Source organism: Diadema antillarum, unplaced genomic scaffold, assembly GCF_040938485.1.
Source record: "Diadema antillarum isolate AM-2024a unplaced genomic scaffold, OU_Dant_1.0 scf00000103, whole genome shotgun sequence".
In the NCBI taxonomy this organism is placed as follows: domain Eukaryota; kingdom Metazoa; phylum Echinodermata; class Echinoidea; order Diadematoida; family Diadematidae; genus Diadema; species Diadema antillarum.
In genome coordinates, this window is record NW_027270992.1 from 6,572,667 (window position 1) to 6,585,615 (window position 12,949).

Below are 12,949 nucleotides of genomic sequence, written 5' to 3' on the forward strand. Positions count from 1 at the left end.
CACAGTGTATTTAACAGGACATATATTGCACATATGTGTAATGTACATGTACACTGTACATTGGACATTTCAAAGTACAATAGTGATAAATTGATGTATTTCCTGACCACACCTCAACACTGAAAAAAAATCTAAACTTATTTACCAATAATCAGGTGCCATAAATGTGAAAAAGTAAAGTCTACTACACTGTACAGCTGTATGTACAAAGTACATATACAATGTTTTAATTTGGATGTGATTTGTAGTAGGGGGTTTAATCAAATTGCTAACATGTGAGTGTGTGTGTGTGTGTGTGTGTGTGTGTGTGTGTGCATGTGTTTGTGTATGTCTGTGTGTGTGTGTGTGTGCACATGCGTGTATGTGTTTGTGTGTGTTGTGTGCATGGCCCACACATTTCCCAAGCATAATTTCACACTGATATCCCCCTTAAATGTTTGTGAATTAGAAAAAAACAAGTTGCTTTGTCAGACTGTCTTTTGATATGAATAGGCCTACTTATTTAATAATGTATATATACATGGAGCTACTATTTTGAGCAAATACAGGTATGGTTTGCCAAAAAGAAAGGAAGATATATATATATATATATATATATATATAAATATATATATATATATATATATATATATATATATATATATATATATATATATATGTGTGTGTGTGTGTGTGTGTGTGTGTGTGTGTGTAACCTTTATATGCATATGCAGAAGGGCAGTTCCACCAAAACTGTTCACTTGTAATGCCAGAGACAAATGGACCAATATCTCTAGCAAAAATGCTCTTAAGTGTCTTCATCTTGGTTTACTAAGTTTAGCTTTACTACCATGAAGACTAACAAACAAAAAACTGAGTGACGGGGTATTCTTACAACAGGGATATTGGTCTGATTGTCTCTGTTACAGAAATTATCAAAGTGAATAGTGTCGGTCTAACTGCCCAGTAGGCCCTACATGAAGTGGTGATAAAATTATAAAAGTTGTACAAACTTAGCGCAATTCTTTAAATTTAGACTGCTCTCTAAAAAAGGCACCTTCTGGTTCCTTACATGTACTTCAAAACTTTGCACTACAAATTGTGTAATGTGGTTGTACCCTATCCCCTTCACCTCCACCACCCCTGATCAGAATATGCTTGATATCTTGTATACCATAGCTAAGTAGCGGTTCATAGAACCTACATCTCACAGCCCTGAGCTTACATTACAAAATTACATTGTTATTTAGTGGGCCACAAGTGCCTATGTCAATTAAAGAATTTCTTTAATTTCTGAATATTTCATCATACAATATTATTAAGGAAGAATAATTGATGACAAAATTATTTCCTTTAATGAATATGATTGGCACAACCCCCCCCCCCCAAAAAAAAAAAACATATTTGATCCCCTTTACCAACAATAACATCGCCAAACAAATCTTCCAACTTTTCTTGAGGTCCACATCTCACGACCTTCACAGAGTTCTTTGCAGTTTTATGTAGTGTTTGGACGTTAGAAGTGACACATCACAAATCATACATCGGCGAGCTGGCGATTTGTAGCTCGCCATTTTCAATCTCAAGAATAATATTCAAGTCATCATCGAATCTGGGCACAACAAAGTCCAAAACACCACGTGAAAGTAGGTCGGACATGACCATGATGACTGCAACCATAACTTTCAGCCAGTCAAAAACGTTGCACGAATCAGCTGTGCAACAATGCATGGTACGGATCACTGAAGAACTGAGTACATGTATCGCATTGCATTGTGATCAAAGAGTTCGCTCTTTGATTGTGATAATGTGTGTTGTGCAAAAATGCAGGCATCTCTGTGCACATAATTAGTAATTGTTGCAGATCGCACTGTATTCACGGTGCAATGCACACAGCTGGCTGTAGATCGGTCGATCCCACATAACTTTTCTGTGATCGATCCCTTAGTTTTCATGCATACGCAATGAGCTTGCGAGAGATAGGGCATTACGTAAGCATACCTAATATGAACTATTGACCCTACGCACTGTCAAACCATTCTGGACGTTTTTTTCGGACAGGTTTGTTGGCATCGAGCGGTTACAGGGGATAGCGCGATAAGCTGTGGAGCGGCGCGTGGATGCGTAATGATAGAAAACGTCCAGAATCTGGACTACCCTTAAACGTCCGCTGTATCCTCTCTGCATCCTCTCTGCATCCTCGCAACTCACATCCGCTGCAGCTGAAAACGGAAAGAGGGAGGAAAGATATGGTACATGGAACGTCTATACATCGTTAATAGCACGGAAATAGAAAGGATGTATAATAAGCGTATGCATCTCTTATATAAAGTATGTATAACGGACAAGGCGTTTGCATCCGCTCTTTCCGCTATGCGTCAGTTTCACAATTATCTCCGGTAACCCCTTCGGAGCTGTCATCCACTTCCATTCGCTTGCATCCGCTAGGCTTCCGATGAACATCCGTTTAACATCACCGCTACATACTACCCACTTCCGTTCTTTTTCCGTTCTGTTTTCGCCAATTTTCGCCAATTTTGTCAATTTCTGGAGCGCATGAAAGCGGATGGAGCCATCCCCGAAATTTTGCTCGTCCGCTGTGTCCTTTCTGCATACGTTTGTGTCCATCGGCCAATGAGACCGGGCCTTTAGCTTTTGTCAAGAGGCCTATCTCGAGAGCGATCATCCAAGAACGACATGCATTATGAACCACGCCAGGGGAAATGAATGCACATAACTAGATATAAGTTTTAATTCATCTACTGGATGGACGCCCAAGTCAAGCTTTAAATAGCTTATGATGATCCACTCCCCAATTTTTCACATATACATGACTATTCCATGTATACACCATGTGCATATACACTCCGCAGAAAAAGAAAGTAAACACTTTTTAAGTTTATATTTCTCATAGAATATTTGGCTAAAAGTTAATGTATTATATACCATATTAAATGTAATTTAATTGGCCATTAGCCTGGTAGGTCAATAAAAAGGGAATTTTTACGCACGAATGAATACCTTTGTTTATCTCTTCCAATGCACAAAAGTTAAAATTGCAGAAATGAACAATTCGTCATTCATGCGTAAGTGCTCTTCGGATCCTTGTAACAATAAGAACAAAAGACAAATGTAACACAATTAGATACATGAATTAAGTTGTAAAAATAAACCTTCTGTCTCTATAATCGGTTTGTAGCCCAAAATATCGATAACGGCCAAATATAAAGGAGAAAAATGAAGAATCCTGGGGCAAATCCAAATTCAAATAAAACAAGCCAAGAAGCAGTTTAAACAAAAAGTAGAAATTTCAATTTGATTCTAATCAAGAAAATAATAGATAATATTTTTTTACTTTGGTTCTCAAATTTATCTCAGGAATCCTTAAATTACTCAATGAAAAGAGTGAAATAAAGAAAATTCTGTTTATTCAATCGTTTTTATACCATCACTCCGTATGTTGTTTGAAGCTAAAGCTCACAGAAAATTCTTATTTTATCCCTTCAGTTTCCCACTTTGTTTCTGTTTGAGGTTATAAAGAGATAGAGAGAACAAAAACTTGTTTTTGCTATTTCATTCTTGTCTCTCATTGTGTTTAACTTTTATTTTGTTGTTGTCATTGTTATCTTAAAGGGCATTGACAAATGAAAGACAATATGTCAATTTTTTTCGATTTTTATGCCTCCGCCACGAAGTGGTGCCGGAGGCATTATGTTTTCGGGTTGTCCGTCCGTCCGTCCGTCCGTCCGTCCGTCCGTCCGTCCGTCCTTCCGTCCGTCCGTCCTTCCGTCCGTCCGTAATGAATTTTGTGGACAGGGTAACTATCAAAACCTTTTGAGGTATCCTAAAGAAACTTGGCATGTATGTGTATTAGGGGGTGGAGTTGTGCCTATCAACTTTTGGGTGCACATGCTCAAGGTCAAAGGTCAAAAGGTCAAGGTCAAATACATAAAATTTCACTATTGCCACCATATCTATGCAATGCCTGAAGATATTTTCTTGAAACTTAGTGTATACATGTATTACCCAATTAAGATTCTCTGGTGAAAGTTTGAGTCATGAGGTCAAAGGTCAAAGGTCAAAAGGTCAAGTAAAAATATTAAAACTTCACCTTTTTTCTCTGTACCTTGGAAATTGTTCAAGGTATCTTCATGGAACATAGTATTACTGACTGGCAGTGGTTATCTAGAAAATTTAGGGTTCATGGGGTCAAAGGTCAGGGGTCAAAGGTCAAGGGAAACACTTCAAAATTTTACTATTTCCATCATTTTTATGCGATGCTGGCAGGATTATTATTTTTTTACACTTGGTGTATGCATGCATAACCTAATAGAGATTCTTTGGAAAGTTTTTTTTTTCTTTCGTTTTTGCCTCAAAGGTCTAAAGGTCAAAGATCAAGTGAAAGTGCTGAACTAAGCTTTTCCTCCATATCTCGGAAGTGGCTCAAGTTATCTTGAAACGTACTACATATTTATGCATGTTCTGCCTGACAGTGATTATTTTATGAATTTTAGGGTCAAAGGCCAGATGAAAATGGTAACAATTTACTATTCAATACAGAAATTGCACTTTTTCCCCGTACCTTGAAAATAACTCAATGCATAAACATATGAATGGGTCAAAGTCAAGTTAAAGTCCTTTAACTCCCAAATACATGCTCTCCTATTCATCCAATTAAACCTAGGTCAAGGAAGGTGAACATTTAACACATTTGTGACAAACTTGTCGTTTTAATATTTTGCCAATTTTGTGAAAATGAAATCACACATTGTCCACATGTACTGTCTGGACCTATTAGGAGAATCATGCATTATGGCGGAGGCATACCAGTCGCCATAGCGACATTTCTAATTTATTTTGTGCTTTGGAGGGCAAAAATGAATGTGTTCACTCATGCGTAAAGCTTCCCTTTGTAGTAACCTACTAGCTTGATAGCCAACAAAATTACCTTTACTTTTGGTATATAATACTTTGATTTTTATCAAAATTGTATATGAAAAATGTGAACTGAAAAAGTGTTCACTTTCTTTTTTATGAGTGTATATGAAGAGTTTGCTTCCAAAAGGCGCTAAATCCATCATTTTTTTTTTTGATGGATTCAGAGCCTTTTGGAAGCTCTCTGTATACCGCTGTACATGTACAACATTATGCCAATAATGTGTGTGTGATACAATGTAGGCTGCATCATTTTGCATTTTGTGAATGAATCAAATGAAAAATATAGCTCTATACTAGTTCGCTTTCTCAAATAACGTGGCACTTTTAATAGTAATTAATCTCAAAAGTCTTCATCAATGATTTCATGGTTATCTAGGGGGCACTCGCTAGAGAAGTCGTTCTCAGCGTTGGGAAGAGGTGCTAGAGTCTCGCTTTTAACAAAAGGTCGGTCCCCCTGTGAAACATACACTGTTTTAGTTGGTTATTTGTAGTACAAATTCGCTCTTGGATGAGTGCATGACGCGTTCCATCATTTTCAGAATGTTCAATAATTCCCAGGAGGCAGAAAAAAAAAAAACATGGCTGTGCGGCGGCTTCATTTTTGTACAGGGTGAAAGGCCAATAAGAATCCAGATACCTCTATAATTATCAATAACATTTCAACGGATTGATCAAAAGTCAAAAGTTTTCCAAGGTACGTCTACAAATGCACATTGTGATAAACCTGAATCCAATAAAATCAGATATGAGAGCGGACAGGATAGGCCTATATAGTTATCCATTTGGATACATATTCGCATAATTCACAGCCACAGATCTGATAAGATTGTTCTTTTCCTCCGTCTCTGAAAAAAGGGGAAAAACGGAAAAGACACACTTCAAATGCATGCATTCTGCGCTTGAACAACTGATCTCTACCCGGAAATTGAAGGATCTGGATATCTCATCTGCGGCATTTAAGTCGCTTCGAAGTCGCTGTGCCGCCATCTTACCACGTACATCGCTCATACACTAATCTTGGGTACGCAGGTGCGCATCCAGGAATTCCGCAAAAAGAGGGCGCCTTTACAAAATTGAATGGTGGGGGGGGGGGGGGGCACGCACCCCTCCCCATTTTTTCTTTTTATTTCTTTTTACCCCCCCCTCCCCCCCAAAAAAACACAAACAAACATAAAAAATAAAAAATAAAATGAATAATGAATGGCAGCTATCAGGAAGATCTCTCCAATACGCACTGTCCTAGATCGTGGCACCACCCTCAGACTTATTCATGCTTTTGTCACGTCAAGACTGGACGCATGTAATGCACTTCTCGGTAACGCACATGCAAAAACCATCGCTAAGCTCCAACGGGTACAAAACATAGCAGCAAGAATCACAGAAAAGGCGACCACACACACCAGTACCAAACTTCTCCTCAGAAACCTCCACTGGCTCCCTGTCTGCAAGCGTGTAGAATACAAAATACTTCTTCTCACATACAAAGCACTCACTGGTGAAGCTCCATCCTACATTTCTGACCTCATCCACGTCTACACACCTCCTCGTGCTCTCCGGTCACAACACCAACTACTTCTTCAAGTACCCCGCTTCAACACTCAATACTATGGCTCAAGTTCCTTTTCTGTCATGGCACCCACCCTATGGAACACCTTACCCAACTCTGTTCGCACCGCACCAACACAAGAGACTTTCAAAACTAAACTAAAGACGTATTTATTTAATCAATACTTTGATCACTTTTCTTAATTTCTTTATTGTTGTTGTAGTCAGTTGTATTGTATTACATATGTATTTTCTAATTGTATTGTTATTATAGAAAATTTTGTAAAGCGCATAGAGACTTAAGTGTAACATGCGCTATATAAGCAGAATGTATTATTATTATTAAATAAGAGGGGGGGGGCGATGCAATCCTCCCTGGATCCGCCACTGGTGCGGGACTCTTATAAACAGTTATGTGACCTTGAGACCTTATGTGACCTTATTATGTGACCTTGCGACAGTCTCTGCAGGAGAATGCGTGCAACTTCCTATAAAGTGTGCGTGGTGACATGGCTGTGCTGCTGCTTCATTTTTGTACAGAGCGAAGGGCCAATAAGACATTCAGATACCTCTTAAAAATCCATAACATTTACACGAATTGTCCAGATAACTCCTCAAACTCAGTCGGCTATGTGTTTTCTTCAAAGCTTTTATGCGCAAATTCAATTCGATACACGACGCGACGGTTTGGTTGAGCAGTGAAAAGGGACGATTGACTAGTTGAGTGTCCGTCCTGAGACTATGTTGACTGCATTTCTATGTCAAGTTGATTATGAGCTCGCTTCATCGAGACCGCACTATCTTGCGACAGGGGTAGACAAAAAGTGTTCTAAATCAAGTTATCTCGCCGAAGCCATTTCGTTAAACCTAATTTCAGTGTTATACACTCTAAAATCGTTGGTTTAAAAAGTAATCTAATGAGACCATGAGGAGGGACAAATCCATATAAGATTACAATCTTTAGTCTTAGAAATCAAATCCATTAGATTTGAAATTAATAATCTTATTTGAATTTGTCCCCCTCATGGTCTATTAGATTACTTTTTAATCAAACGAATTTAGAGTGTAGCGCCATAATCTAGCGGATAGTTTCGCCGTGCACGACGTACAAAGTAAAACGGACGAACAAACACATGAAAGTAGCATACAGACGCACACTCATAATAGCTTTCATTTTTCAACATCTCTTTTATTCTCAGGTTTGCTTTAACTTTGGACACATTTTGCCCCACAAAAAGAAGAGAAAAGGAGTCATCATTTACAAGCGTCGGATATTTAGTAACAAACAGTTTGTTTCTGCTTTTAGGCTCTCAAGAACGAGTTTTCGCCTAAAAGTGTCATAGACTTTGTCAACTGAAAAATGCTCGTATAATGGATTTCCTTTTGCACTTTTTCTTACTTCACATATGCCATTATTGTCAATACTCTACTAGTAGCTTATTTTAGATATTATCAATATTTCATTACTATCATTATTACTAGTATACATCAATACAGCTGCATAGAGTCTCATAATTAACGGTAGTATGATGATGATAATGAAAATCCTCACTATTGCTATTCTGAAAACTCACATTTTTTGACATTTTACATGAAGTAAATTCTAAGAAGCTCTTGTGGCTTTGTGGGTAAAAACATGGGCTCTTAATCAGGAAGTGCCTATATTCCACTTATGGCATGTATGGTTGCAGTGGTTGAGCCACAACACCCTATAGGAAATTCAGATAGTTCATCCTCATTGCACAGTCCTTTGAAGGTGCAAGGTGCTGCTCAGCCTTGTTTTCAAGCAAAGCATCCATTGCTTTCTCAGTGGCCACAGAAAACAAATCAATTTTGGGTAATTTAGTTTAATCTAAAACTCTTACATCAGTCGAGTGATGACGTCTGAACAATGGTATCAATAGTGGAGGTGAAGCGATACGACTGTGAGCAGGAAAATACACCCCACAACGTAAGAGGAAGATTTCCGACAATTGATTAAACAACGTCAAACAAACTACGTAGACACTATAGTATACATAACAAACTCGCTAGAGGAATTGTTGTATTCTAGTTTGAAGACACCAAGAGTGATCATAGAGGTCAGTAAGTACTTTCGTTTGTCTCTTTGTCAGTTGCTAAATTTGGCCATCATGCGCATTAAGTTTCCCCACTTTTGATTTACGTTCATCTTTTGCTACTTAGAGAGAAGATAAGAACTGTCAAAAATGCTACCAATGACAGAACTCATACTCTGCGATAATATAATACTTGTATTCGTGACTGAAGCCCTCGAGTTTTGTTGACTGCATCGCAGCGCAATTATGGACAAGTTCATTATGGATAAAGTAAACATAATTTGATCAAACTCTTTATAACTAATCAATTCTATTGGTGACTTGTGTTGAATTAGCCAATCATGGACATTCATTTTCAGAACGTCCTCGCTGAGTTTAGAGGTTGGCTTGCAACCAGTCACGTGCCTCGTGCGTCATCAGGCGGGTTGGCTCCATGGCCTGCTGGATAATGGTTCTACTGAGGTAGGCGACCTTCCCGTCCTTAACGAAGATCACGCGATCCGGGTGCGCGTTGAACACCCTTGAGAAGCTGTTGTCCATCTGATCGACGACGAGACGAAACTGGGATAAGTCTGTGACGTCATCGGTCATGCATGAATGAGTAGCCTCATCTACATCCAGCAGGTCCCTGCGAATATTAATTGAAGGACATCTAGGATTTTTCATTCACAGAATACATGTCTTTGGTTACGAAAGTAGGCCTACCGACAGCGCCTATTCAGATGAACAATACCACTGCACATAAACTACTGCAAATGTGACGAAGGCACGGTGTGATAGCATGTTTTCTTCTTTTTTTTATGAGGAGTATGGCCAATCCCAACGACAATGTGAGCTTTATTGACAGTTTCTACATAGGGCTACATAATAATATTATGATCCGTGATTTTTGGTAATAATCATATCAAAATGTGCATTTTTGCAAAGGCTGGTTGGCCAAAGGCATGCAGGGGTTAATTTTCTCTGAAGTTAAGTTCGACTCAAACGTAATTGGTTCACTGAGGTTAACTCTTTTTTAAACAGTTGTGGATGAAAATGTCACATATGTCGCCGTATTCTCCGAGAAAGAAAGTCCCCTCGACGGCTTGTTAAAACTTCGATAGATTTCCTCTCAATGCCCTCCGTGAGAACTTTAAGTTACACCAATGCATTGTATTCTGTTTGTCAGTGCGATGTCTAAAGGTAACAGGCCATGTCTCATGCACTTCGGGTTCCAGTAACTAAAGTGCGCTATACTATCCGTACTCCAAAATCGAATCTGAAGCGACTGAAATCTATCCTTCGACTTTTTTTTTCAACTTACACGATAGATTATAACACATGTTCATCTGCAATCCCTGTTAAATCTTTCATCGACTTTCATGTTTTCATGTTTACTTTATCGTCCAGAATGTCAAGTGCGTGAAAAATCGATATGTCAATTTTTTTCTTCAAAATGAATGTTGGTATACCAGCGTCAAATCATTCCACATTCATCAGATAATGAATTTAAAACTTACCTATTCAAATAAGCCTTTCATAATTTATTTGTGCGGTGAATTACACACAAGACAAGTTGGTGAGTTATTGTAGGATAAGCTTAGTTTATCTTGATAGTACATAGGCATTAATGTGAAGAAACTTTGATATCACTTTTATCATTATTAGGTCCTACTATCATTTCTGATTAAAATTGATATGGTTAAAACACACCATTGATGGTGAAAGTAGTGATGTTAGTCACAATGATCTCCAATAATCAATATTATCAATCATCACAATCATCATTATCATCATAGATGTAGGAGCACTTAAACTTATACAAAATCAAAAATAGAACAACACGTGCGTCACCTTGCCGCAGCCGTTCGCTCCTGCAGCGACTCGTGCTGCTTCGTGTAGCTGACGTTCGTCCCCATCGCCCACTCACCCAACGGGTGAGCCTCGGCCAAGTAGACGGCGAGGAAATCGACCTGGTTTCGGAAGTCACGGGCGAGAGCCGCCAGCGTGCCGCCTACTACGCAGGCCTATAAAAAAGCAAAGTCACAAATGACGTTTGTTGCATGCTTTTTATTAAGGCACGGGGGGGGGGGGGGGGGGGGGGAGTAGACATTGCCCGGACCACAACCTGCTTTCCAAGTTATTGAAGTGAGAGTACTTTTTGACAATCATAAGTTATATCCTTGTGATTTTCTATGAAATGCAACTAGTGTCATGTCTGGATATGTTCCGTAACTATGCAGATCCATAAAAGACTCACAACACAAATGAACGTTTGTGTAATGTTTTGTTTTGTTTGTTTTTGGTCTGTTTGTTTGCTTGTTTGTTTGTTTTTTGCAGGGGGTTGGTATTCAACAGATCCGGTTTGGGAACATGTGCGTCTATTCTATAAGCTAGGCTAAATTATTGGGGGGGGGGGGGCACTGCCAAGACCTCATTCTTCTTTCCAAGTTAGGTGACTTTGTGAAAATTACGGATGTCATTTCCTTTTGACATGTTTGACAAGAGTAATTTCCATTGGGTTTCCTGTGAAATGCATTTTTTTTTAGTGTTGTGTTTGCATATTTTTGCTTGATGCCAAATAACTATGGGCGATAAAACAATTACATTTTCCAGGATGTAGGCTTTATGTGAATCTTTAACGAGGTGTATTTTGATAGACGACATTCACGTTCATGCATATGTCATGCATACATCCGCAAAGTAAAAAAAGAAAGAAAAAAAAGTAAGAGACAAAATCTCGAAAACAAAGGTGTGGAGACAGCATGCATTATTGGCCTCGGGTCGAATCAAGAGAACAGTAGTTGTTATACGCCACAGGTGAGAAGAAGAAGCAAACATAGAAGTAGCAAAAGCCTTTCACAATGAATAGTTTTAAAAATCATGTATTGTCCGTGTAATCCACTACATGCTCAACTAACTTCAGCCACGTCATATTAGAATGTGTTTGCGGGACATCAGAGAACTAGAGTAATAGTAACATCATTCACGAAAAGGGTTACCTCAACTTTTTTTTTCCTTTTTTAGAGCATTAAAGGGATAATAATTATTCGCCACATCGCTGAACATCTGCTCTTCCAGTATAAAAGTATCAAATGTCACGATGTTTCCACACCATAATATGAATATACAGGTATTCGTACAAACATATATATGTGTTATAAATATAATACACACATAAAATATTTAAAGACGTATATAATATATATATATATATATATATATATGTATATATGTGAGATGGAAAGAAAACTTGCAGTATAGACGTTGCAGTGGTGTTCAGTCTTGCCTTTATTCCCCGAGCTTTCGGCTATTTCACTAGCCTTTTTCAAGGGCTTGATGAGACATAATATAAAAGCAAAATAGCAACCAATTTGCATGCATTTGAACAGAAATAGAAATAGAAATAGTAATAACAAGAAGCCAATCAAACGGAATGTAGGCAGTGACACCAATTCGCATACATTTCAACAGAATAAGGCAAACAACAGAACAAAAGCTAAAACAAAAAACAAAAAACAAAGCAAAAAACTACCTTTCCGTTGGAGCGAATGTAATATTGCTGCCCATGTTTCTTTTGCTTTGCTTTTTGTTTTTTGTTTTTTGTTTTTCTATTTCTATTTCTGTTCAAATGCATGCAAATTGGTTGCTATTTTGCTTTTATGTTATGCCTCATCAAGCCCTTGAACAATGTTGAAAAAGGCTAGTGAAATAGCCGAAAGCTCGGGGAATAAAGGCAAGACTGAACACCACTGCAACGTCTATACTGCAAGTTTTCCTTCCGTCTCACATATACCAATGACGAATGATGCAGTACCCACCACTTACGAGGCCAAGCCCGCTTCACATTATATATATATATATATATATATATATATATATATATATAGGGACAGAGAGAGGAGGGAGAGAGGTAGACCGCGCAAGAAATGTAGTACACGGACTTTGCTCTATTTTGGTGGGGTTTTTTTCTCTCTTTCTCAAGCTTTCAGAGAGCTCCATCTTTGACAAGACATTATGTAGATTATATAATCATTACATACATCTCCCTCCCCGCGCTCACTCTCTGTATAATATACATCTATATTACAAATATATATATATATATATATATATATATATATATATATATATATATACATACATATAATACTCACCCTAAGCGGGGGTCAGGAAGCTGACGAAGCCAAAATCATCAGCGGGCGATCCTTGTTCACGTGCAAATCTTGAAGACTTACTGTCGATCCGTCCAGGGTTACGAGGTTCAAGTCGGGAACCGTTTCGCCGACGGCTACCGCGTTGGTTTTTGCCAGAAAGCTCCTCCTCAGTATAGGATCCGCTAACTCCTTCATCACCTGTTTGAGTATTCAAGGTGGACGTGGAAGGACGTGGATATATCACTGGAAATGTCATGATAGTGACAATCATAGTAATAACAGTTGCATTGTTAC

General features: G+C 38.4%; 1 pseudogene; it reads right to left on the reverse strand.

Annotated features, from left to right (window-relative positions):
- The window catches only part of LOC139719076 (thyroxine 5-deiodinase-like), a 46,527-nt pseudogene extending 33,793 nt beyond the window's left edge, over nucleotides 1–12,734 (reverse strand).
- Nucleotides 12,735–12,949: the final 215 nt, after the last annotated feature.